At 36.1% G+C, this 26,918-nt stretch overlaps 1 long non-coding RNA gene across 3 annotated transcripts in view; it reads right to left on the reverse strand.

The window, feature by feature from the left end:
• Nucleotides 1–26,918, reverse strand: part of LOC132671832 (uncharacterized) — a 197,899-nt gene that overhangs the window by 141,390 nt on the left and 29,591 nt on the right. For all 3 annotated transcript variants that reach the window (XR_009607272.2, XR_009607270.2, XR_009607273.3), the window contains exon 2: nucleotides 5,591–5,651. This is a non-coding gene — a long non-coding RNA (uncharacterized LOC132671832). The remainder of the gene's footprint in view (nucleotides 1–5,590; nucleotides 5,652–26,918) is intronic.

Below are 26,918 nucleotides of genomic sequence, written 5' to 3' on the forward strand. Positions count from 1 at the left end.
CTGTGCTTCAGTTTCCTCATCGGTAAATGAGGATGTATAATATAGCACTATTATTATTTGTACCCCATCCTTTCCTCAATTAAATAAACTACTGAGTTACTATCTAGTTTTTAGATTTAAATATTTATAAAATTTTTCATAGAATATGATTCACTTTTGTCTCTTTTGTGCTCTTTCTGACACACACACACACATGAATATGCTAAAAAATTACCTCCAAAAATGGGTAAGTTGTAATACATGCCCACAATTATAAGTTAAATGCGATTTTGTCAGGAAACAACCAAAGGTTATTACTGTATAGTATGAAATAAGGAAATATATCAAGATAGTTTTATTTATTTTTTAAGTGTATTTATTAATTTTTGAGAGAGAGTGTGCATGTGAGTGGGGGAAGGGCAGAGAAAGAGGGAGAGAGAGAATCTCAAGCAGTCTCTGCACTGTCAGCATGGAGCCTGATGAGGGGCTCAAACTCACGAAACTGTGACATCATGACCTGAGACAAAATTGAGAGTTGGTCGCTCAACAGACTGAGTCACCCAGGTGCCCCAAGATAGTTTTCATTATAAAAATATATTGTTTTAAAATACCTCCCCTCTCAAATTTTCTATCAACATTAATGTAGCTATGTAGCTTATATAAGTTATAACAAAATGGAAGCCAATTTTCTTTTTTTTTTTTTTTTTTTTTAATTTTTTTTTTCAACGTTTTTTATTTTATTTTTGGGACAGAGAGAGACAGAGCATGAACGGGGGAGGGGCAGAGAGAGAGGGAGACACAGAATCGGAAACAGGCTCCAGGCTCCGAGCCATCAGCCCAGAGCCTGACGCGGGGCTCGAACTCACGGACCGCGAGATCGTGACCTGGCTGAAGTCGGACGCTTAACCGACTGCGCCACCCAGGCGCCCCTGGAAGCCAATTTTCTTGAACCATTTAATGTATGGTTACTTGAGAGCAGTGATATGATTATCACTTGAATAATGTAAATATTGTGTATACACATTACTTATATCTATTTAGAGGAGAAAGAGTAGACTGAGGCAATGGGGAAATATTTCAAATAATTTTAGAAATCGGAGAAATTTTCCTTTATTCCTTTCACCATAATACATTAGGATAGCTCATTGGGATCTACTTCAAACAAATCAAAAGTCTCCTAGTGTTACTGAATTGCAAAGACCAAAATCTCTAAATTGTCATCTCGGAGCAGCAGACAGCTTAGACAGCAAATGCGCATTTCTTTCTTTTCCCCAGCTTTACTGAGGTATGATTGGTAAATAAAAATTGTATACATTTGGGTTGTACAACATGATTTTTAAGGTGTACAATGCGATGATTTCATACAATTTACATTGTGAAATAATTGTGGCAGTCAAGATAATTAACACATCATCACTCATATAGTTATCTTTTTGATACGTGTGGTGAGAATACTTAAGATCTAGTTTCTTAGTAAATGTCAAGTATATAATATGGTATCATTGACTATAATCACCATGATGTACAAGTGATCCCCAGAACTGATTCATCTTGTAACTGCAAGGTTTTACCCTTGGCCAACATCTCCCCATTTCCCCCAGCCCCTGGAAACCACCTACTCTCTGGTTCTATGAGTTCAACTTTTTTAGATTCCATATATAAATGAGATCATACAGAATTTGTCTTTCTGCATTTGCTTTATCTCACTTAGCATAATGTCCTCCAGGCTTATCTATGTTGTTGCAAATGGCAGGATTTCCTTTTTCCTCTATGGCCAAGTGATATTTTTATATATAGTATATATGTGTATATATGTGTGTGTGTATTTATGTATACACACACAGATATATACACATATATAATATATATTATATATTTATTTCCTTTATTCATTCTATCTGTTGATGGACACTTAGATTGTTTCCACATCTTGGCTATTGTGAAGAATGCTGCAATGAACATGGAGGGCAGATATCTTTTCAATAGATTTGGGTAAGTACCCAGAAGTGGAACTCTGGATCATATCCTTGTTCTATTTTTAATTTTGGAGGGGAACTTCCAAATCGTTCTCCATAGTGGAGAACACCAATTTATATTCCCACAGTGTACAAGGGTTCCCTTTTCTCCACATTCTCACTGATACTTCTCTCTTATCCTTTTGATAATAGCTATCCTGATACCTGTGAGGTTTTTTTTTTTTAAAGTTTATTTATCTATTTTGAGAGAGAGACAGAGGGAGGGAGGGAGGGAGAAGTAGATATAGGGAGAGGGAGGGAATACAAAGCAGACTCTGCACTATCAGCGTAGAGCCAGACATGGGGCCCCATGTCATGAACTGTGTGATCATGACCTGAGCCGAAACCAAGGGTTGGATGCTTAACCAACTGAGCCACCCAGGTGCCCCCTCATTGTGGTTTTGATTTGCAGTGCCCTGAGTGATGTTAAGCCCCTTTTCATACATTTGTATGTTAGTCATTTGTATGTCTTGTTTGGGAAAATGTCTATTTAGGTCTTTTGCTCACTTTTAAATTGGGTTTTTAGTTTTATTGCTATTGAGTTTTATGAGCTCCTTCAATATTTTGGCTATTAGCCCCTTATCAGATATATGGTTTGCAAATATTTATTCCCATTTCATAGGTTGCCTTTTCATTTTGTGATTCTTTGCTGTACAGAAGCTTTTTAGTTTAATGTAATCTCAATTGTTTATTTTGCCTTTGTGGCTTGTTTTCTGTGTCATATCCAAAAAAAAAATCATTGTCCAGACCAATGCCAACAAGCCCTCCCCCCTGTGTTTTCTTCTGGTTTTCTCTAGAAGGTGTTACATTTAAGTATTTAATCCACATTGAGTTGACTTTTTTGTAAAGTCCAATTTCATTCTTTTGCATAAAAGACATATTTCTTTTAGTGTCCATAAAAGGCTGAAGGAAGCCATGTGGCATACTGGTTAAAGAAGAAGGACACTGGTGCCAGACAATTGTGGGTTCAGATTCAGGTTCTGGAACTCACTGTATTAAGTCTGGATGAGGTTCTTAGACTAAATGCATTACTGTGTGTAAAGTATTTAGCATGGGTACTGGCATTTGGTAAGCACATATGTATGTATAATAATGCCAGATTTACAAAATAAAAATCTTCATAGAAAGGCCGTTAGTGACAAAGGAAATATTAAAGGTAAAAACGACTATATATTCTTGAAGTTTCTTTACTGGTAACAGCATAAAAAACCCACAAAAATCAAATTCTTAATATAGCTTTATGAATGAAGAGTTAAACCACTTGGGCATATACAAAGGACTATGTAAATGCCAGGAAGATGCTGTACTGGTAGAGAATAATGCTTTTATTGCTATGTAACTATTTTAACTATATTCAACTCTATTGCCCAACATCTTATTAGTTCAGATGCAGTATGAAATGCTATGTTGTATGCTACTCTGCACTTGATTTGCTTAGTTATAATATTTGGGATTGTTTGTTACTTTTTACAGTTTTTTATAAACTTGACAGTGAATGAGCACTCAATTTTGCTTCAGTTACACAATTATAAGATCTTTTTCATCACACAATTATTCTTTTAAAATTGAATGTGCAAGTACAAATGTCCAGAGTGTAGACAGCTGTCTAAACAATAAGAACTCTATGTATCAGGACAGGTGCTGTTATTATCCCCCAAATCCATAACACAAGTGTTGGGTTTATAAAAAATTTGGAGGAAAAAGACTTAATAAACAACAAAAAAATAAATATCCCAGTAGTAAGTAATTTACTCCATGCACAAGAATCAGAGAATAGTCAATGAAGACTTTAAAGAAAAGTATAGGAGATTGTCCACTGCTTTGGAAGCATTTTGATACCACATAATACCAATTTGGGATGTTTTTTAGAGCTTGCTAAGCCCAAGGCACTGCTTCAGTGTTACTAAGAATCATCTGGCACATTTACAAAACCTGACAAATCAACTTAATTTACAAATTATTAGACTATTAGTTACTTCAGGGCAAGGTCCAACTTACTCTCATGGTTTTGCTAGTACCTCACACAAACTGGCACTTATTAAATGAAGGAGCATGGCCAACTGAAGTCCTACACCTACTGGAAGAAAAGCCATACCGCAGGTCAGTTTGCACTATCCCATATGCTTAAATCAATGGCCAGATTTTCTAAAAGCGGTGGTTCTCAAGTAGGGGAGATATTACCCCCTCGGGGACAATTGGCAATGTCTGGAGTCATTCTTGGCTGTCACAACTGTGGGGATATGATGTCATCTGGAGGGTAGAGGCCAGGGATGCTGCCAAACATCCTATAGCGCACAGGACAGCCCCCCAAAACAAAGAATCATCTGGCCTACAATGTCAATAGTACTAAGGTTAATAAGCCCTGATCTACAAGTTAACTGAATATTTACAATAGCATGAGATAGTCACCCAGAGCAGACCCCATTAAACCCTACCTTGTTTAATTAAAATGTTTCCTTATACAATTCACTACTCATTTTCCCAAAAAGAAATTCTGCTGAAATGGATGGAAATGTGGAAGCAGAATGAAAAACATTCCATTTAACTCCCAACTAATAGACAATTTTTCATACAGCTTTGTGTTTATCACTACACGTGATATTTAGAAACCGTGGGTGAACATAAGTGATGATGGTATGTTTCCACATAAGCTGTTGCTTTTCTCCCAAAAAATATATTGACTTCTGTTAGTGAGACATTTAAAGAGGTCAAATATGGAAGGGCTAGATTGGTGCTCAATCCTGGCATAAGATTAGAAGAGGTAAAGGCAATAATGAAAAAGAAGATAGCTCACATCTTTTGGGTGCTTTCAGTCTTCCAGGCACCATACTAAGCACTTTACATGTGAGTTCATTGAGCTGGAAAGATCTATCAATTTCAGAAATTGAGTGTTCCAGAGAGAATATTCTTTTCTCATTTATATAAACATGGTTTCATAGTTTCTCTTTGACCTCGCTTTTCCTCCTCTAGCCTGAGATCTTCTGGAGGCGAGGGTCTCTTGTCTTATTCATCATTGCAAAGCCAAGGAGCTGGCACTTCACCACAGCATAGGGCATTCATTGCCAGTTTGTTACATGGATAAGGGCATCACTGCTTAGTGAGATATAAATCTAGAGACACTATCTAAAACCCTCCAGATTCTGAGAAGAGGGGCTGCCACAAGTCTAGTCTGTGAGCTCCTCTAAGGGTAGGACATCTCTGTTATCTTTGCATTCACCGTGAATTCGCAGTTACTAGAGAAGAGTCTAGCACACAAGGCACTTGGAATATTTTGAATTGAATTTATCTGGAGACTGTACCTATCTTCAGAAGTTCTTCCAAGACAGGGAAATGTGATCCACTCCTTTACTTGGGTCTTGACTCAGCAAATACAGTTTCTCCTGTTTTTCACACATGTTTACAGCTCTTGTGTGATTCCTGCTTTTTAGGGGTTTAGCTTGGATAATAAAAATCAACGGCACTCAGACAAGGTCAAAGGGAGGAGACATTTCACCCGGACAATTTCTTCACTCGGCTATACATTTACCAGTGTGAGGTGCAGAGTGTTTATAGAAGGAAAGGCAAATATTCCTTTCTAAGTCTAACACCGGACTTACCAGCTGCCCAGTTAGCCTGCTGCCCTCTGTGGGGAGCCATCCTGTGGTGCTCCGGTGGATACTGCAGGAAAGGGAGGAAGAAAAGAAGTAGGAACAAATTGAATGTGCTGAGGCAGAAACTATGTCTATTTGGGGCATCTCCCACTGTCAATCTACCCTCCTGATGTTTTATCAACAGAGACAAGAATGACATGTCTTCTGTGTCTCAGCCACTCAAAAAAGTTTTCACTAAAATTCAAAAATTGAACACACTGGCACAACGGCAATGATAAAGCATTAGCTTGCTTTTGTTTTAGAAAAGATGCTTTTTCATTCTCTTCATGAATTAATGTTTATGAAATACTCATATACATGCTTATCTGTCATCAATTGCTTTGAGAAAGTTAAACAGAGAAGTTTCTGCCCTCTGAGTTTCTGTATTGTAGAGAATAAGGGAGAGTAGAAGAAAAGGTTATAGTCTCTTCCTCTAAAATGTCATAACCCAAAATACTATATAAGTAAATGTTTATTGTAACCAGGCAAAACTGACAATAGTATAGATCTGACCGAGCTGAATGGAGAATATATGCCTCAGAGTATGGAGTGGGTAATAAACATATAAAATATAACACCTTCCAACTTCCCTCAACACAACTTCTGGGTTTGTTGGTTCTGAGATAAGAAGAAAAGGTCTCTTAGATAATCTGTGGTCACTTCGGGTCAGTCTCCAACAGCAGATCCCTTCTTGGTCTACTACTCAAGGAGTTGAAAGACCCCACAGTGGGCCGCCAGAGAGCCGTGACACATGCAAAGCACTTGCAACCCGTCTTGTTTTCTTATTTTCCCTGTTTCCATTGGCAGAATTTTTTTCCCTGCCCAAAGCAGAGCCGCAAATGAAAGCAGCTGCCCAAAGTGGAGGAAGTTCAAAGACCGGGAAGAAAGAGAAAGGAGGTGGGGGTCAAATGAGGAAAACAACTGAGGACAGCAGAAGACTCTTGGCAACTCTGCCTTGTACAAAAGTCTAAAACAGAAAACATACGGGGGACAGATGGACTGGTGGCAGCAGTGGGCAAAGTGATGCACCCATAGGGTTTCAAGTGACAACTGAGTATTGTATTTTACACAGACTCACAAACTTCTAATGCTTCCAGGGCAAGAAATATTTCAAAATATCTTCCTTTGAACTTCTGGTGGCCTTTCCTGCTTCCTGCCATATATTCATTCATGTTTCTGAATCATGCTGGAGGTGAAAACCTATTTGAAATTATTGTGTGAATTTCTTCTTTTGGTTTCATTACTTAGGGGTTATCGAGAAAATATAGGTATGGTTATCTTGGAATCTGACTTCAAAAGATTCACTTAGAGGAATTAGTGCAGATCTAGCATTTATTTCTTAATTTCAAGGTTTTAGTGCTTCATTAGATATTAATATTTAATCTTGAAATTATTATAAAAGGATTATAGTTAAAATGTTCCAATTAGTTGCTTTCTTTTGAAGAACTTAAAAGAAGTAAAATAAATACAACTTATGAGACATTTCAGAATACACTTGAAAAACAGGTTTAAAGAATATATAAATACCCTACCATATTTTAGGATTTTTAGCAACATTTTATGCAATTTAACTTTATATACTTATAATACAATGTTATTAATATATGAATTCAAGCATATTGAATGGAATGTGGGAATTCCAAAACAGATTGGAAAACTCAATGGACTGCAGATTCTGGGAGGACACTTGTTTGAATATATTCACAAGTCAAGCATCTACATTTTTAGCACAAAAATTTTCTATTGCTTCTTTAAAAAAAATATATCTACAAAGCAAGACTGACTGTGAAATAGGACCTGCAAATGTTTGATCTACGTAGAAATTTCAGGAACGTAACTGCAGAACAGTAAACACTTTTTACAGACTGACTGCCAAATCTAGAAGTCTTTTCTTTCAGTCAACACTTTCCCACCATCGTGAGAACCATTTCTCATTAACAACCAAATTGTTTTCAGATGCTGTGCTATAAGGGGTTTCCTTAGAAACCATTTGGTAAAAGACTGTGGCTTTCTTCCATAGAATCTCAAGCAGTGAAAAGGCAGATTTTCTGGCATAAATCAAACCCAATTTCTAGGGTTCACTAAACCCTTTCTCCTCAAAATAATGTTTTGTGACTTGATCTTAGCAGTTAATAGTACATGCAGGAGAGCTGGTGTGAACCAGTTTTGAATGAATCTTATTCCATTTCTTTTGTAATTCAACTGAAATCATTTCCAGGGCTTGTTATACCTTGATGAAGGTTTAACTGCACAACTAATGGACAAAATTGTACATTTCATTGTACGGCAAAATCTGTAAATTTTTTTCTACTAAGTTTGCCCAGGTGGATTAATCTTTATATTGATAGGATAATACTATCTCTTCTAATTTCAGAGTTGTTCTTGCTTATAAATACACTTTTTTTTAAAAAAAGTTAGGCAACAAATAAGTTTTTTGTACTAAAAATATACACATTTCCTCTGGCTAGTATATACACAAATATATACAAATAATGTTTTAGGGAGTTTCTAGATGCATGCAAATTCATAAGAAATACACTGAAAAGAAGCATTTGTATCAATAATTATGTCTCAGGTGTGGACTTGGCAGAATACCTTAAACGGAAATCTAAAATTATTACTGGGATGTAATCACGATTTTCTGTATCTTCATACCTTTTGCACACCTTGTTCTTTTTGCCAGCAATGTGTGTCTGGCTACCCAACAAATCTTATTCCTCCCTCAGACTCTGCTCAACCATCTTCTCAGTCATTTATTCATTCACTCATTCATTCTATAACTTTTTAATGAGCACCTACTATCTGCTAGATTCTATGTTAGATGCTGGAGAGAACAAGACAATGTCCTTTCCTCATGAAGCTGCTAGCTGAATCTGAATCAGTCATCCTTCCCTAACTTCAGACACAGCTACTACAATTTAGCCACTTGACAAGAATCTAAGAGCATTTACTAGGTACTAATTCTAGACAGTTGCCATATTATACATAGTGCAATCATTTATCTATGAATCTATGTCACCTCTTTGTGTGAGCTCTTTGAGGAAAAGAGCCTTTATATATTTTTGTATTCTCAATACCTAGCACCATTTCTGGAACACAATAGGAAAAAAATAAATTCTTGTTGAATAAATGATTAAACTAAAATATTCTAGCTAATAAAACAAGCTTTCTTCTACTTGAAAACAATCAATAACATGCCATGGGTTTATAAAAGTATTGGTCCCGATTTGCTGAAAACTTAAGCTAAGCATTTTAGAGAGATGAAAGATGGAAATCTGTTGATGAAAATCAATTAGAGAGATGAAAAATGGACAAACTGTTCTAAAAAGTTTGGCAACTAGATTCTAGTTGCTGCCATATTACCAGGCAAGTCTTTCCCAAGATTGAGTTAATAAGCTTATAGGATGATCCACCTAAGTTCAAAAAGATAATCCAAAATGGAATTGGTCTTCTTAACTAGATGACAAGTCTTATGGCAATTTGGTTTGAGGGTATTTGAATTAAAAAAATTCAACCCTTTGTTTCCAAAGTCATCTTACTGGGAGTAAATGCCCCAAATCCCTACCCTATAAAGCCCTTTAAGACCTGGCACTCTGCCCCCACCTCTCCATGCTCATCTCCTGCCACTCACTCCCTCTTTTCCACGTGTGCCTACCAGACTAACCTCCGTGCTATTATTCCTTGATATCCGAGCAGTTCTGCCCTAGGACCTTGGCTTCTCCCTCTGCCTAGAAGGCTCTTCTTCACATACCTTCAAAGCTCACTTTCTTCTTCCTACACTCTTTGCTCAAATGTCACCTTTTCAGTGAGGCCTTCCTTGACACCAAATCTCAAACAGCAGTCCTGCCCTCTCCACTCCCAAGCACCCCCTAAACCCTTTACCCTGCTTTCATTTCTTCATAGTATATCCATCCCCATCTGACATACTATGTACTTACTTTTGTTTCTTTTGGTCTGTTTTCCCTAGTAGAATGTAAACTCTACAAGGCTAAGTATTTTGACTATACCCTTAGTGATTAGAAGTGTGCCTTACACATAGAAGACACCCTCTAAATATTTATTGAGTGAACTGAGTTGATTAACCTATCAAAAACTGTATTCAGTATTAATTATTTATGTTGTAATGTGCTAATAACTGTGGACTACAAATATGGTCATAGAAACCCCCTGAATTTGTGGATTCAGAATTTGTTTTGATCTGATATGTACCTGAAAATGATTCAGAAGCCCAAACCTACCTAGCACAACTCTACTGCTGCACTTTTGTCACCCAGATCTTCTTGCCTCAAAATCACTACACTGGAGAAGGCAGTTTTGTGAATACCAACAGATTTATAAACATTTCCTGTCTATATGAAATCGGGATGGAAGTAGGGACATGATTCCCCCCCCCCCCCCCCAAACACACACACACAAAGTAGTTTTAATCCAGTTGGGAACTTCAAGTTGAAAGCATCATTTCCTCTATAGAGAAATTCTTGTAAGAAAGTTTCAAGCATAGCTAATTATTTCTAAGTGGGAAAAAAAGCTTTAAATTAGAAAACTAATTTCACTGACTATTGAGGGATCTTTTTGCTTTATAAAACTATGGAAATGAATCAGTGATTATAGTGTGTTCAGTCAAAGTCATCAAATGCAAGAAAAGATCAATTATCATAAGGTTGTCAACATTTGTAAGACATTTAAGATGCATTAAAAAAGTCAACTGTCCACATGTTCTAATTGAAAACATTTAATTACCTTCTTTCTTTCCCTATCTCTGATAATTATCTAATTCATCTCAAAATTCCCTGTAAAATATTAATGTATTAAGTTAGAAATAACCAGTTATTTGATTTGGGTTTATGTCATATTATCTTATACTTAATTCTCATAGAGATATAATAAAAAGCCTCAAGGGCTTACTTCAAATTTATGATAAATAAAATTGAGAATATTCTATTAAGTAATTCTCCCAGCTATTAAGCCATTGCCTACTTAGTATTAGCCAGTTACTACCTTAGTTCTACTGATATTTCCAAAATTTTTTCATAGCATTTATTCCCCATCAACAAACATACATGTACATGTGTGTATACACATGCATATACACACATACACAAATACATAGAAATCTTGGTCAAACCCTACTTTTCAGCTTCATCTATGGTGTCCTATAACCTTTCACTCAAGCTACTGACTTTCTTTCCTGATCCCTGAAGTTTCTTAAGTGGCAGAGTGTTTTAATTTGCAATCTAGTATTGCTTTTAATTTGAAGCTGGCTTGGCATTCTCATTCAGTACTCACTGACACACTTCAGGAACTCAACCCTCACATACATTTTCTTTTTTAACTCTCAAAATACATAGGAGACTGTTAAACCTGGACTAGATTAAGCAGCAGATATGTTGAGTCTTCAGCAACAAGGGCTAGAGTCATCGGGGAGAGGTCTGGTCCATGCCACTGGTATGATGAACAATTCATTCCGAGTTAGCCAGGATTTTCCCAGTTTAATACTGAGATTCCCATGTCCCAGTAATCCCCTCAGTCCTAGGCAAGCCAAGACAGCTGGTCACCCTCATGGATGTCAGGATGAAGGAAACTGGACTGACAGGAGCCTGGTCTCTTAGTGTGGCCCAGTGAGCTACTTCCAAAGGAACAGTAAGTGCGGATGTGGCTCTAAGAGTCAGGCCAATGGAATCTGATTCAGTTGGTGAGGCAGGAACAGCAATGCCTATAGACAGATAGCAAGAACTGGAATCCAATAATTTGCTATTGGGTTAATGTGACCTCATGGGTATTTATGGAGCGCAAAACACAAAGCCTGTGCAAGGAAAGCTAGCCTAGGCTCTGATCATTTGGTAATATTAATGGCAGTGAAATGCTCTCTGACCTGCTGGGAATGAGTTTGCTGGTGGAGAACTTCCAATTACATCTGCAAAATCGATGGAACACAGTCATGGATGAAATTAACATTCAAATGGGCTCAGGGTTACATAGCTAGGAAGAGGCACAGCTAAATTTTAAACCTAGATCTTTCGGCCCACATGTCTGTTGCTCAGGCATTGAAATAAAGGTTATAGTATAAATTTTACTCACAGAAATCCATTTTCTTATAGTAGTTGTGTCCATATCATTCTCTGTTTTCTAGATTGTTAAATTCTATGGGGGTAAAGACTATTCTTCATTTATTTTTGTGTCCTTTAATTAGCAAAATATTCACAAGAGAATGAACTTTTGACAATTGTGGTTGAATTAGATAAAAGAGACTTGCATATTCCTACTTGTTAACTTTACTCTTATTTGGTATTTTTGCTTGCCTCATGGAATAGCCTTCTTTAAATTCTATTCAACTGCCAAAGCCCAACTTAAGTTTTAGAATCTTTACTTGAGGTCATAGAGATCTCTCTCTTTTCTGAACTCTACCTCAGCATTTAATCTTTCTTGTATTTAATTCTTCTTATTCTCAGAGGTGTCGCTAGCTCATTTGTACCCTTCACTATTATGCTTCAGCAGACAGCCAATCAACACTGGTTACTTGAAATCCAGAAGAAAAAGTCTGTCAATAAATTTGTTCTCTTAATCAACAACTCAAAACAGGAATGAACATTCAAAACAGGAAAAGAATTCTAAACTTCCTAACAGCAGCCAGACATTACTATAGTCTGGGTGTTGCTATTTAGTGTGCAAAAGAATTCTTTTTGTCCTTTATGAGGAAGTTAGCTTTACCACATCTGAAACATGGAGACTGTCAGTAGATTGATAAGGTTTTTAAAAAAAGAAGAAATCATTTCCTTACGAAAAGACATTCTCAGCAATTTCTAAAAGAGAAAAATATTAATATATAGTTTGTATTGATGCTGTTAAAATAGAGTTCTTGGTATAAAAACTAATAAAAGCCCAATTACTTTTGGGGAGCTACCTTGCAACAAGCTTAGTTGTAAAAATCAAGTTTAGAGCATCATTATTTCCACGAGATTGACTGAGGGAAACAGATGAGACAATCAACATATGAGGACTATTCCACTTACTAAGTATGGAAGTAAAAACAATACTTTCTACTTTTAAATCCAGACTTTTGCTTATTCGTTTTTGTTTTGTAATCATTAAGATTCTGTATTACAGGGTTTTCTGGGTGGCTCAGTCGGTTAAGCATTGGACTTCAGCCCAGGTCATGATCTCTCAGTCTGTGAGTTCGAGTCCCGTGTCGGGCTCTGTGCTGACAGCTCAGAGCCTGGAGTCTGCTTCAGATTCTGTGTCTGCCTCTCTCTCTGTCCCTCCTCAACTCTGTGTCTCCCCTTCTCTCTGCCCCTCCCTGACTCACACTCAGTCTCTCAAAAACGAATAATTGTGAGAAAAAAAAGAGAGAGAGAGAGAGAGAGAGAGATTCCATATTACAAAAAGTCTGGATTTCTTCCTCTCATCCAAATCTTTAGCATATTATTTTCCAAGGCCTGCAGAAACTTAGTATGTAACTGACTTTTGTCAGTGTCAGGTAATTATGAAGTAAAAGTCACACCAAAAACATATTTCCTGATTCCCATATTTAGTACCTAAAAAAAAAAAAGAATATTTTTTCCAGTTCAAGATTATAGTCTGAATAATTCCAAAATCTTATAATCTATATGTGATATAGAATGACTGTACATATTCAGTCATTTTGAGAGGGTGCAAGTGAGCAAGGGGCAGAGAGAGAGAGAGCGAGAAGTGGGGCTCACCGGGACTCATGTTTTTACCTGAAGTGGGGGTCTTATTTACCCAAAGTGGGGCTTGAGCTCATCCAAAGTGGGGCTCGAGCTCACCCAGTGTGGGACTCAGACTCACAAACTGTGAGATCATGACTTGAGCTGAAGTCAGATGCTTAATGCCTGAACCACCCAGGCGCCCAAATGACGGTGCATTTAAAAACACTGATGCTAGGGACACCTAGATGGCTCAGTTGGTTAAGCATCTGACTTTGGCTCAGGTCATGATCTCACAGTCCATGAGTTTGAGCCCTGCATTGGGCTCTCTGCTGTTAGCACAGAGCCTGCTTTGGATCTCTGTCTCTTTCTCTTTCTGCTCCTCTCCCTCTGGAGCTCGCTCTCTCTCTCTCTCTCTCTCTCACTCTCTCTCTCAAAATAAATACATTTAAAAAAAAAACTGATGCTAAAATCAGAGACTGATTTACTATGAAGCTAATGAAGTACAACCTCCAAGGCTCCTTTGCACAGTTCCCCTCCAAGGCAATGAATTTAATGATCATACATTTTTGTACAATTTTTGAAGTAAAATACATTAACTACAATTAAGTTAGAAGCAGTGTTTCTATTCTTTATGACTTCATCACCTTTCCTCATGTTAGGTGTGCCAGAGTGGCCACATGCATCTTGGGATCCAGCTAAGAAGATTCAGTTAGGGATATATGTAGCTTGGATTTAGTGGGATAGGCTTATGTGGTCTGCAGAGTTTATGTATCAGTAAATTGTAACTAGCCAACCAAATTCAAGACTGGCTTCTAGCAATAATCCTATCATTCTGTGAATTGACACATCCATAACTGTGATGCAATGATGAGTCCAGAGGTCATATTATGGCATGAATGTGTCTTATAACTGGAAGTGTGTAGCTAAGTCCAAAAGACATTTGAGAGAGGTATTTTCAAATTAGACAGCAATATTAAAAATTTAGAACACAATTGCTAATATCAAGTTTAATAGTGAGTTGTGAACTAAACAACAACAACAAAAAAGCTTTTCTTCTAACAATAAAAAATAGGACCTCTAACTCTACCCATGAAGGATTTTGACTTCCCACTGTAGACAACTAAACTAGACAAAATATATGAAATATGGCCTCCAGATACTGCACAAAAGGCAATGCAGGCTTGTGATCTCTGAAAGAAGGGTCATGAATTAGTAGTAGGATCAAATTATTTCCAAAATAGAGGCCTACAATAACAAGGTTTAAACGCAAGCCTTGGAAGGATAAAGCCAATATGCTTAACTGCACACTGGAAAAAGCCCAATACTCTTTAAAGAACTGCAGCAAAATCCAGTAACCAACCATAAACTTTAGTACTCAATAGTAAAATTCACAAGGTCTAGCATCTTGGAAAAGTATTAGGCATGCAAAGGAGTGAGATATTATTACCCATAATCAAGAGAAAAATTAATTAATTAGAAACATATCCAGAAACAGCCACAGATCAGGAGAAAATATTTACCAAAGACATATAAAATGGAAAACTGTTATCCAAAATGTACAAAGAACTCCTAAAACTCAACAGTAAAAACACAAACAGGGAGCCTGGGGGGCTCAGTTGGTTAAGCGTCCAACTATTAAGAACTTTGGCCAATTAAAAAAATTTTTTAATGTTTATTTATTTTTGAGAGAGAGAAAGTGCACATGTAGGGAAGAGGCAGAGAAAGAGGGAGACAGAGGATCTGAAGCAGGCTCTGTGCTGACAGCAGAGAGCCAACATCAGGCTCCAACCCACAAACCCTGAGATCGTGACCCAAGCCAAACTGGTCACTTAACCAACTGAGCCACCTAGGTGCCCCTAAAATCTTTGGCTATGCTGACAGTGCAGAGCCTGCTTGAGATTCTCTCTCTCCTTCTCTCTGTCCTTCCCCTGCTCCCTCTCTCAAAATAAACTTAAAAAAAAAAAGAAAAGAAAGAAAAACATGGAAGGATTTTAAATGTATATTACTAAGTGAAAGAAGCCAATCTGAAAAAACCTACATACTACATGATTCCAACTATATGACATTCCAGGAAAGGCAAAACTATGGAGATGATAAAAACATAAAAAGTTGCCAGGAGTTAGGGTTGAGGGAGGAATGAATAGGCAGAGCACAGAGGATTTTTAGGGCAGTGAATCTACCCTAAGTGGGGATACATGTTATTATACATTTGTCCAAACCTAAAGAATGTACAATCCCAAGAATGAATCCTAATGTAAACTATGGACTCTGAGTGATAATGATGTGTCAATGTAGGTGCCCTCATTATATAACAAATGCACCATTCTAGTGGAGGATGTTGATAATAGGGGGGCTATACAAATGTGGGGACAGTAGGCATATGGAAAATCTCTCTACTTTCCATTCAATTTTGCTGTGAACCTAAAACTGCTCTAGAGGTGCCTGGGCGGCTCAGTCAATTAAGCGTCCAACTCTTGATTTCGGCTCAGGTCATAATCTCACGGTTTGTCAGGCTCTGTGCTGACAGCTCAGAGCCTGGAGCCTGCTTTGGATTCTATGTCTGACTCTCTCTCTGCCTCTCCCCTGCTTGTGTCTGTCTGTCTGTCTGTCTCTCTCTCTCTCAAAAATAAATAAATATTAAAAAAAAAAGAATAAAATAATTAAACCTGAAGAAGCAAACAAACAGAGCATCAGTAACCTGTGGGACAATATCAAGTAATCTAACCTATGTATAATCATAATTCTAGGAGGAAGGGTATGTGACATAAAAATATTTGAAGAAATAATGGCTGAATGTGCCCAAATTTTATAAAAACTATAAACCAATGGATCCAGGAATCACAATAAGTCCAAGTAAAAGAAACATAAAGAAAATCAAGCTAAGGTAAATCACAATCAAATTGCTGAAAATCAGTGATAAAAAGAAAATCTTCAATGACCAGAGGAAAAAGATACATTATATTCAGAGGGACAAAGAAGAAGAGCCAGTTTCTTATCAGAAGTAATTCAAGCCAGAAGAAAATGGAAAGGCCACTTTAAAGTGCTGAAGGAAACTATCAACCAACAATTCTAAACTCATCAAAAATATATTTTAAAAAAGAAACATGGACTTTTTAAAAAATGAACAAAAGCTGAGAGAATTCATCACTAGTAGGCCAGTACAAAAACAAATGTAAAAGAATTTTTTCAATCAGGGAAAAATGATACCAGACAGAAATTTGGACTTACATCAAGAAATGGTGAGTGCCAGAAATGGCAAATATGTGGACAAATATAAAAAACACATTTATCTCATTTTTATTATCTTTAAAAAATAATTATTTATCTGTTTATATTTATAATTATAATTATATCATGTAATATATACTATAAAAATATATTTTATATTTATATATTATAAAGTATATAAACATATAAAATTAAAATGTATGACAAAGGAGTATAAAAGATAAGGAGGAATGTCATTGTATTATTTGAATGTAGACCATGATAAGTTAAAGGTATATGCTAAAAAACCTAAAGCAACAGCTAAAAAAATAAAATGAAACCAGCCAATTAGTGGAGATTAAGTACCCAATTAATATTTTTAAAAGCAAAAAAAAAAAAAAAAAGAAAAGGGGGAAATTAGATGGAATAAATAGCAAATAAATAGTAAGATGGTAGACATAAACCAAGTAGTATTAATAATTATATAAAATGTAAAGATTGAAACAGTATAATTGAAAATATAGATGTCAAATTGGATTTTTTAAAAAAAGGATCCATTTATATGCTGTATACAAGAAATTCATTTTAAATACAGAGATAGAGATAGAGATAGAGATAGAGATAGAGATAGAGATAGAGATAGAGATAGAGATAGAGTTAGAGATAGGCTAAAAGTAAAAGGATGGAAAAATATATACTCTGAAAATACTACTCAAAAAGAAAGGTGTAATAGCTGTATTACTAGTAAGGTCATTGAATCAGTAATCAGAAAATTTTTTTAACAAAGAAAATTCTAGAATCAGATGGCTTCACTTGTGAATTCTACATTTATATAATAATTCATTCTAATCTTTCTCAAACACTTCCCAAAAATTGAAAAGGAGGGAACACTTCCAAACTCATTTTACCAGGCCACCATTACCCTGCTACCAAAGCTAGACAAGGGTACAACAAGAAAACATTATAGGCAAATATCCCTGATAAACATAAAGGCAAAAATCCTCAATAAAACATCAGCAAACTGAATTAAAGAATACATTAAAAGGGAGGCACCTGGGTGGCTCAGTCAGTTAAGTGTCTTCCTTTGGCTTTGGTCATGATCTCATGGTTTGTGGGTTCGAGTCCCGCATCAGGCTCTCTGCTGTCAGTGAGGAGCCCACTTCGGTCTCTCTATCCCCCTCTCTCAGCCCCTCTCCCACTCATGCTCTCTCTCTCAAAAATACATAAAATTTTTTTTAAAAAGTTAAAAAAGGGTGCCTGAGTGGCTCAGTCATTTAAGCATCAGACTCTTGATCTTGGCTCAGGTCACGATCTCACAGTTTGAGTTCAAGCCCCACATTGAGTTCTGAGCTGACAGCTTACAGCCTGCTTGGAATTTTCTTGGCCTCCTTCTCTCCCTACCCAACTCATGTTCTCTATCTCTCAAAAATAATAAATAAGTGAACTTTAAAATAATTTTAAAAAAAGATAACTAAAAAAAAATAATACATTAAAAAGATAATATACCATAATCAAGTAGGTATTATTCCAGGAATTCAAGGATGGTTCAGCATCCCCAAATCAACTAAAGTAATAGTCCACATTAACAAAATGGAGGATAAAAATCACATGATCATCTCAATACATACAGAAAAAGTATTTGACAAAATTGAACATCCATTCATGTTAAAAAAAAAAATCTCCACAAAGTGAATATAGAGGGACTATACCTCAACATAACAGAAGCCATATATGACAAGTTCACACCTAATATCACATTTAGTTTTGAAAAGCTGAAAGCTTTTCCTCTAAGGTTAGGAGCAAGATAAGGATGCCCAGTCCGGCCACTTTAATTCAACATTGTACTGGAAGTCCTCGGCAGAGCAACCAGGCAAGAAAAAGAAATAAAAAGCATCCAAATCAGAAAGGAAGAAATAAAACTGTCTCATTTGTAGGTAACATGATATTAGATATAGAAAACTCAAGTGACTCCACCAAAAACTATTAGAACTAATAAACAAATTAAGAAAAATTGCAGAAAACATAATCAATACACAAAATTTAGTTGTGTTTCTATACAATAATAATGAACTATCAGAAAGAGAAATTAAAGAAATAATAATATTTACAAAAGCATTACAATGAATAAAATACCTAAAAATAAATTTATCCAAAGAGGTGAAAGATCTGTATTCTGAGAACTAGAAGACATTGCTGAAAAGAATTGAAGAAAACACAAATAAATGAAAGATGTTCTGTGCTCATGGATAAAAAAAATTAATACTGTTAAAATGTCCATACCACCCAAAGTAATCTGCAGATTCAATGCAATCCCTATCAAAATTCCAATGACATTTTTCACAGAAATAGAACAATCCCAAAATTTACATGGAACCATGAAAGACCCCAAATAACCAAACCAATCTTGAGAAAGAACAAAGTTGGAGGCATCACACTTCCTAATTTCAAATTGTATTACAAAGCCATCATAATCAAAGCAGTATGCTATTGCCATTAAAAAAGACACATAGGTTAATGGAATAGAATACAGACTTCAAAAATGAACTCACACATACATGGCCAATTAATTTACAAACGAGTTAAGAACATACAATGGGGAAGGGACAGTCTGTTCAATAAATGAAAACTGGACAGGACATGCAAAAGAATAAAACTGGACACCTATATTACACCATACACAAAAATCAACTCAAAATGGATTAAAGACTTGATTGTAAGATCTGAACTTTGTAAAAGTGTCCTCCAAGAAGAAAACATGCCCTTGACATTGGTCTTGGCAATGACTTTTTAGATTTGACACCAAAAGCAAAGGTAAGAAAAACAAAAATAAGTAAGTGGGACTATATCAAACTAAAAACTTGTGCACAGCAAAAGAGACCATTTTAACAAAATGAAAAGGCAACCTATAGATGGAAGAAAATATTTGCAAGTCGTATATCTTATAAGGAGTTAATATCCAAACTATATAAAGAGTTATACAACTCAATGGCAAACAATCTGGGCAGAGAAATGGAATAGACATTTCTTAAAGAAGATATACAAATAACCAATAAGTATATGAAAAGGTGCTCATCATCACTCATCATCAGGGAAATGCAAATCAAAACCACAATATCACCTCATACTTCTTAAAATGACTGTTATCAAAAAAGAAAAGAGATAACAAGTGTTGGCAAGAATGTGGAGAAAAAGTCAGAGGGAAAGTGGATGGGGGGATAGGCGATATGGTTGAAAGGGAAATGGAGCTACAGGCTTCTAGTTATGTTACGAATGAGTCACCAGAATAAAAGGCACAACATAAGGAATACAGTCAGTGATATTGCAATAGTGTTGTATGGTGACAGATGGTAGCTCCACTTGTGGTGAGCATAGCAGAATGTATAGAAAAGTTGAATCACTATGTTGTACACCTGAAACTAATGCAATATTGTGTGTCATCTATATTTTTTTTAAAGAGGATGTAGAGAAAAAGGAATCTTTTTGCACCATTGGTGGGAATGTAAATTGGTGCAGCCACTATGGAAAACAATACAGGAAAACAACCAACTTAAAATAGAATCATGACATTATTTGGAAATCCTATTCCTGGTATATATGCAAAGAAAATGAAAACAGGATCCTGAAGAGATATCTGCACTCCCATGTTCATTACAGTATTATTTCCAATAGCCAAGATATGGAAACAACCTAAGTCTCCATCAATGGATGAATGGATAAAGAAGATATGTTATACTCTCTCCCTCTCTCTTGCTCTGACCCTACCCACTTGTGCTCTATCTTTCTCTCTCAAAAATAAATAAACATTTTTTAAAGGGGGGGCACCTGGGTGGCTCAGTCGATTGAGCATCCAACTCTTTTTTTATTAAAAAAAATTTTTTTAACGTTTATTTATTTTTGAGACAGATAGAGACAGAGCATGAACGGGGGAGGGTCAGAGAGAAGGAGACACAGAATCTGAAACAGGCTCCAGGCTCTGAGCTGTCAGCACAGAGCCCGATGTGGGGCTCGAACTCACGGACCGTGAAATCATGACCTGAGCCAAAGTCGGCCGCTGCTTAACCGACTGAGCCACCCAGGCGCCCCGAGCATCCAACTCTCGATTTTGGCTCAGGTCATGATCTCACAGTTTGTGGGATTAAGCCCTGCATCAGGCTCTGTGCTGACAGCATGGATCCTGCTTGGGATTCTCTCTCCCCCTCTTTCTGCTCCTTTCCCACTCACGTGCTCACTATCTGTGCCCCCCCCCAAAATAAATAAATAAACCTAAAAAAAAAGAAGATATGTATATACAATGGACTATTATTCAGCCATAAGAAAGAAGAGATTCCTGCCATTTGAGACAATATGGATGTACTGTGAGGGCATTATGCTAAGTTAAATAAGACAGAGAAATACAAATACTGCAGGGTTTCACTTATATGTGGCATCTTAAAAAAAAAAAGTCAAACTCATAGAAACAAATAGAAAAGCGATTTTGGGGATAGGGAATGGGAGAAATAGGTAGAGGTTGGTAAAAGGATACAAACTTTCCACTGTAAGATGAATGAGGTCTGAGATCTGTATAACACAGTGACTATAGTCGATAACACTGTACTGTATATATACAGTACATATATATATGTACTATATATATATATATAATTGAAATTTGCTAGGAAAGGAGAACTTAAATGGTCTCACCAAAAAAAAAATTTAAAAGAGAAATATGTGATGTGATAGATATGTTAATTAACTAGATGGTAGAATCATTTCATAGTGTATATGTACATCAAATCACCATAATGCAGACTTCAAATATCATACAATTTATATGTCTATAATACCTCAGTAAAGCTGAAATTTAAAAATTATTAAAAGGTTAACACAAAAATAGAACTACCCAATGATCCAGCAATTGCACTACTAGTGTTTATAGAAGCATTATCAACAGTAGCCAAACTATGGAGAGAGCCCAAATGTCCATCTGCTGATGAATGGATAAAGATTGGTATGTATACACACATACAATGGAATATTACTCAGCCATCAAAAAGAATGAAATCTTGCCATTTGCTATGATGTGTGTGGAGCTAGAATGTATTATGATAAGTGAAATAAGTCAGTCAGAGAAGGACAAATACCATATGGTTTCGCTCATATGTGGAATTTAAGAAACAAAATAGATGAACATATGGGAAGGGGGGTGGAAAAAGAGAAAAGAAGGAAATAAACCACAAGAAACTCTTAATGATAGAGAACAGACTATGGGTTGATGGAGGGAAGTGGGTGGAAGATGGGCTAGATGGATGATGGGTACTAAGGAGGGCACTTATTGTAATGAGCACTGAGTGCTGTATGTTAAGTTATAAATTACTGAATTCTGCTGAAACCAATATTGTACTGTATGTTAACTAAAATTTAAATTTAAAAAAGGAAATCATTAATTAAAAAAACAGTATATGTGATATATTTATAATAATTTTATCACTATTCATTCAATAAATATGTAATAAACATGGGGAAGGAATAAATAATCAAAGACTGACTTTTATGTCACAGGCATGCTATTGTATTTAATCACCAAAGATACGCTTTGAGACAGGCATTAGTATCACCAATTTATTAATAAGACAGGTGAAATTCAGAGATTAAATAGTTTCCTTAATGATACATAACAAGCCGGAAGAATCTGAATGACAAGAAAACCCACTGCTTTCCTTTATACCATTCTGTTTTTTTCTGCTGGCTCACATAGATAATGCAAACATGAATATGATATTGCCTTTAAATAGTCAGTAAAATAAAGTGTTTAAATAAAAAAATTATTATAGGCTAATACATAAAAATGCATGTAATCTTTTTAGAAAAGAGCCCGGCATAAAGGATCCACTATATATTAGTAGTTATCACTGTTGTTGGCTCCAGGTAACCTGCTGCACTGTTCTGAGTTGTCATTTCTTAATCTGAAAAAGGGCAATGTTTATGAGCCATAATATTATGAAATATAAACCATATTTTATCTCAAGATAGTATACTGTTAAATTTTTATTTAAATCTATTGTTATTTAACAAAGCCCCAAAGTGTAAAAATATCCTAATAAGAAATAGTGTTTTATTAAATTCTAGTCACTAAAAAGAAAAAAAAAAAGCCAAAGTTGGGCAGATCTGTACAATAAAAAGCTAGAAAGTAAGTTTTTACAAATAAACATATAATATAAACACATTTAGTTCTCCATAGCTATTTATTGATTGATTGATTTGCATAAAGGAATAAAACCAAATCAAGATTCACAGAAACAAAGTCATTCTGTTATCAGGAATCTTCATTTATTTAAGCTCTCCTCCCTCTCAGAGGATTCCCACAAAAAGTGATGTCACACTGAATCTAATCACATGGAGGAAAAACCTGAAATAACACTTTAATATCATCAAAGCTTTGAACTACACATGCCATCATAGACATCCACATCTTGTTATTGGCTAGGATCTAACCACATAGACACTCTTATTAAAAGAACTATTTTTTCATTGCACGGAGAGTGTGATGCTAAGTGAGATAAGCCATACAGAGAAAGACAGATACCATATGGTTTCACTCTTATGTGGATCCTGAGAAACATAACAGAAACCCATGGGGGAGGGGAAGGAAAAAAAAAAAAAAAAAAAAAGAGGTTAGAGTGGGAGAGAGCCAAAGCATTAGAGACTGTTAAAAACTGAGAACAAACTGAGGGTTGATGGGGGGTGGGAGGGAGGGCAGGGTGGGAGGGAGGGCAGGGTGGGTGATGGGTATTGAGGAGGGCACCTTTTGGGATGAGCACTGGGTGTTGTATGGAAACCAATTTGACAGTAAATTTCATATATTAAAAAATAAAAAAAAATAAAAATAAAAAAAGAAAAAAGCAAAAAAAAAAAAAAAAAAAAAAAAAAAAGAACTATTTTTTAGTATGCTTACTCTTAATATAGTAGGAAGTTATAGGTTCCGATCCTGGTGTGCATAAAAAGATAAACTCTGTAAGAAAACTAAAACACAATTTGCATTCAAACTTGTTGGTTACATTCAATTTTAATTATAGGCGATTCTTTTAGGATTTGCTTTGAAACAAAAAGGAATCTCTTTGAGAAATATAACTGACATCTATAATGTGAATGCAGGCAAAAAAAAAACCAATGTAAAATAGTGGATACTATTTTAAAAAATGTATGATTAATAACAGTCATTTGTTTCTCAGGCTGTTACTGGAACTGCAAAATAGAGTTGTCCTCTTATCTCAGAGGAACAGCCGTCCTGCTCACTTCCAAATAACCCCCCAGCACTGTACTTGATGGCCTTCCCTAAAAACTATGCTTAAGTTGTATAGCTGTTTCTGTATCTGTGTCTCTATCTTCATTTCTGAATCTATACCTATTGCTGTGTAATTTATCACCATATCTATCTTTCTCAATGCAGTTTTTGCCTCAAACTACAATCCTATTTTTCTTTTACTAACACATCTCCAGGAAAAAAAGAAAAAAGCAGTTTCCACTTTAAGTGCTCACTAACTCCTTCCTTAGGGCCTTGCCATATAGCTTCCTACCTCACTACATCTCTAAAGCAAGTAAAAATCCTTTCTACTGGGTTGATTAGTGTCCCTTCTCCCTCAAATTTATGCCTACCCAGAACCTGTGAATACAAACTTATTTGGAAATGGGTCTTTGCAGATGTAATAAAGTTAAGATGAGACCATACTAGATTAGAGTGGGTTGTAATCCAATGACTGATGTCCTAATAAGAAGAAAGAAATCTGGAGACTGAGACACAGACACTCAGAGGGAAGATGGCTATGTGAAGAAGGAGCCAGAAAACGAAGAAATGCCGAGGACTGCCAGTAACCACCAGAAGCTAGAAGAGGCAAGGAAGGATTCTTCCTTAGAGTGTTAGCAGGGAGCATGGCCCTGCTGATACCTTGATTTGGGGCTTCTGTCCTGCAAAGGTGTGAGAGAGTTAGGTTTCTGTTGTGTTGAGCCATCCAGCTTGAGGTATGTTGTTGCTAGAAAACTAATACATCCTCCTAATCACAAAATCCAGTTGCCCCTCACTTTCCTTGGTTTAAAGAAAATTTTATAGTAAAATTCCTCCATTGGATTTGAAGACTCCATTAATATCCCTGTGAGCTCCTTTCCCTCCCTTTTTGCCTTTTTGTGGGCTTTCTCCAAAACTCTTCGCTCTTCTTTTCATTCCTTCTCCTATAAGACCTCTCCTATTCTCATGATTTTAACTCAATACAGATAACTTCCAAACCGAAATCTTCGACTCTGACCTATCTTCAGAGCTTTACATCCTACGTTTTTACCAATAGTAATTTTTAAATTCTGCGATTTGTTTTGTTTTATTTTTATTTTTACAGGCAATTTTTCTGATAAAAGTGTATAGCCACTTATATGTGCTAAGCACGTTACATATATTAACTTGATAACATTCATAACAACCTCATGAAGCCATTACTATTATTATGCCTTTATAATAGCCGTTACTATTATTAAGATGAGAAAGTTGTGTGAAGCACTGAGTGGTGACATTAACTTGTCCAAGGCCCTGCAGTCGGTAAGTTATGGAGCTCGATACAGACCTACACAATTTCACGGGGTACAGTAATTCTTAAGCATTTAGGCAACTCAGACTTTTTTGAGAATTTGCTGTAAACGTAGTTATTCTCCACAGAAAAATTCTTTCCCATAAAATTTTAGAGAGTTCAAGAATCTCTTAGAAGTCCACTTACGGATCCTAAGTTAAGAACACCTGTATTGGAAAAAACTGAATTACCATGGACATTAGGAATAAGAAAAAAAGAACTGGATTCAACAATCTGATTTGATCCATTAATTTGACTCCCTAGGAAAAGATAATTTCTGCTACACTCAGCAAGTTAGTAGATCTTTATCATAAAGAAAATGGTGAACATCATGCTCATTCATTCAACTCAAGTTAATGAATGGCTCCCAGTCGAGAAGGGAAAACAAAATACTTAAACAATTGTTTGCTAATTTTAAGACAAATACTTAAACAAACATAAGAAAATGCAATAGTTATGACAAGAACAATAACGTTTGTGGATATGTGGAGAATAATATAAAAGGATGGTGGTGAACAAGTAGATCAGATTAGAAAATCATTTTAATTAGGTTAAAAAATCCATGCAGGAGATGATTAGAGAGACTCTAACAAAATGCAGTGGAAATAATCTTTCCCAATGGGTAAAAAGGAATAGGGTTACAAGGGTTACAAATGAGACAAAATTTGTCCAAGTTAGGGGCCAATTAGACACACAAGATGACAGAGAGAAGGGGAATAGAAGGACAACTCTGGAGATTGCTAAATAGGATGACTGAGCTTAAGAGATGCCATTAACTGAGACAGGAAATAACAGAAGGGAGTTGGGGTGAGGAGAAAAAATTCCATTTGGACATGCTTGTTTTAAGATTAGATTCAGGCATCAATGTAAAATAGAGTTCAGATAAAAGACTGGGGTAAATATTCTGGAGTCAAAGATATATTATGGACATAGTTGAACTTAAATGGATGAATTATATGAAGCATGATGAATATATAGCAAAGGGATATATAATTAGAGTCCCCCAGAGAAACAGAACCAATAGGAGGTGTGTGTGTGTGTGTGTGTGTGTGTGTGTGTGTGTGTATTGTAAAGAGATTTATTTCAAGGATTGGCACACATGATTGTGGGGGTTTGGCATTCTGAAACCCGAAGGGCAGGTAAGTCTGAAATTTTTATGATGGGCTGGCCAGCAGGCTAGAAACTCAGAAACTCTAGCAGAGGTTGATCTTGAGGCAGAATTTCTTTTTCTCCAGAAAATCTCAGTTTTTGCACTTAAAGTCTTCCAACATTGGATGAAGCCCACCCACATTATCTTCTTAAAGTGAACTGATCTTAGGTGTTAACCACATCCACTAAATACTCTGTATCAGTGCTTGATTAAGTAACTGGATAGTACAGCCTAGCCAAGTTCACACATACAGTTAACCATCACAGGAGTGAAGACAGGACCCAACAGTCAATGGGAAAACAAAAGTATACTGACAAGTAGTCAGAGACGTAGAGAACTTGAAGACAGGGATCAAAGATGCCAAAAATAAAAGATTATCAAGATGATCAAAAGTGTCAGGCACCATGCCTGGGGTCACATGAGATAAGAGCTGAAATCTGTTCATGGACTTTAACACTTAGTAGTTGATTGTGACCCCAGTGAAACCTATTTTGATGGAATTTGGGGGAAGGGGACAGAATTGCAGTGGATTGAAAAGTGAAAGGCAGTTGAGGAAGTAAAAGCCTAATTGCAATGTATTAGTAGGAATAATAATTGAAATGTTCCAAAAAACATTTTCCCTTTCTTCAGCTGGGGCCTCCCCACAACCAAATCATTTAGGTCTTCCCCAAAGCTAGAACAACTCC

This window comes from Panthera onca, chromosome C1 (assembly GCF_046562875.1).
Source record: "Panthera onca isolate mPanOnc1 chromosome C1, mPanOnc1 haplotype 2, whole genome shotgun sequence".
Classification (NCBI taxonomy): domain Eukaryota; kingdom Metazoa; phylum Chordata; class Mammalia; order Carnivora; family Felidae; genus Panthera; species Panthera onca.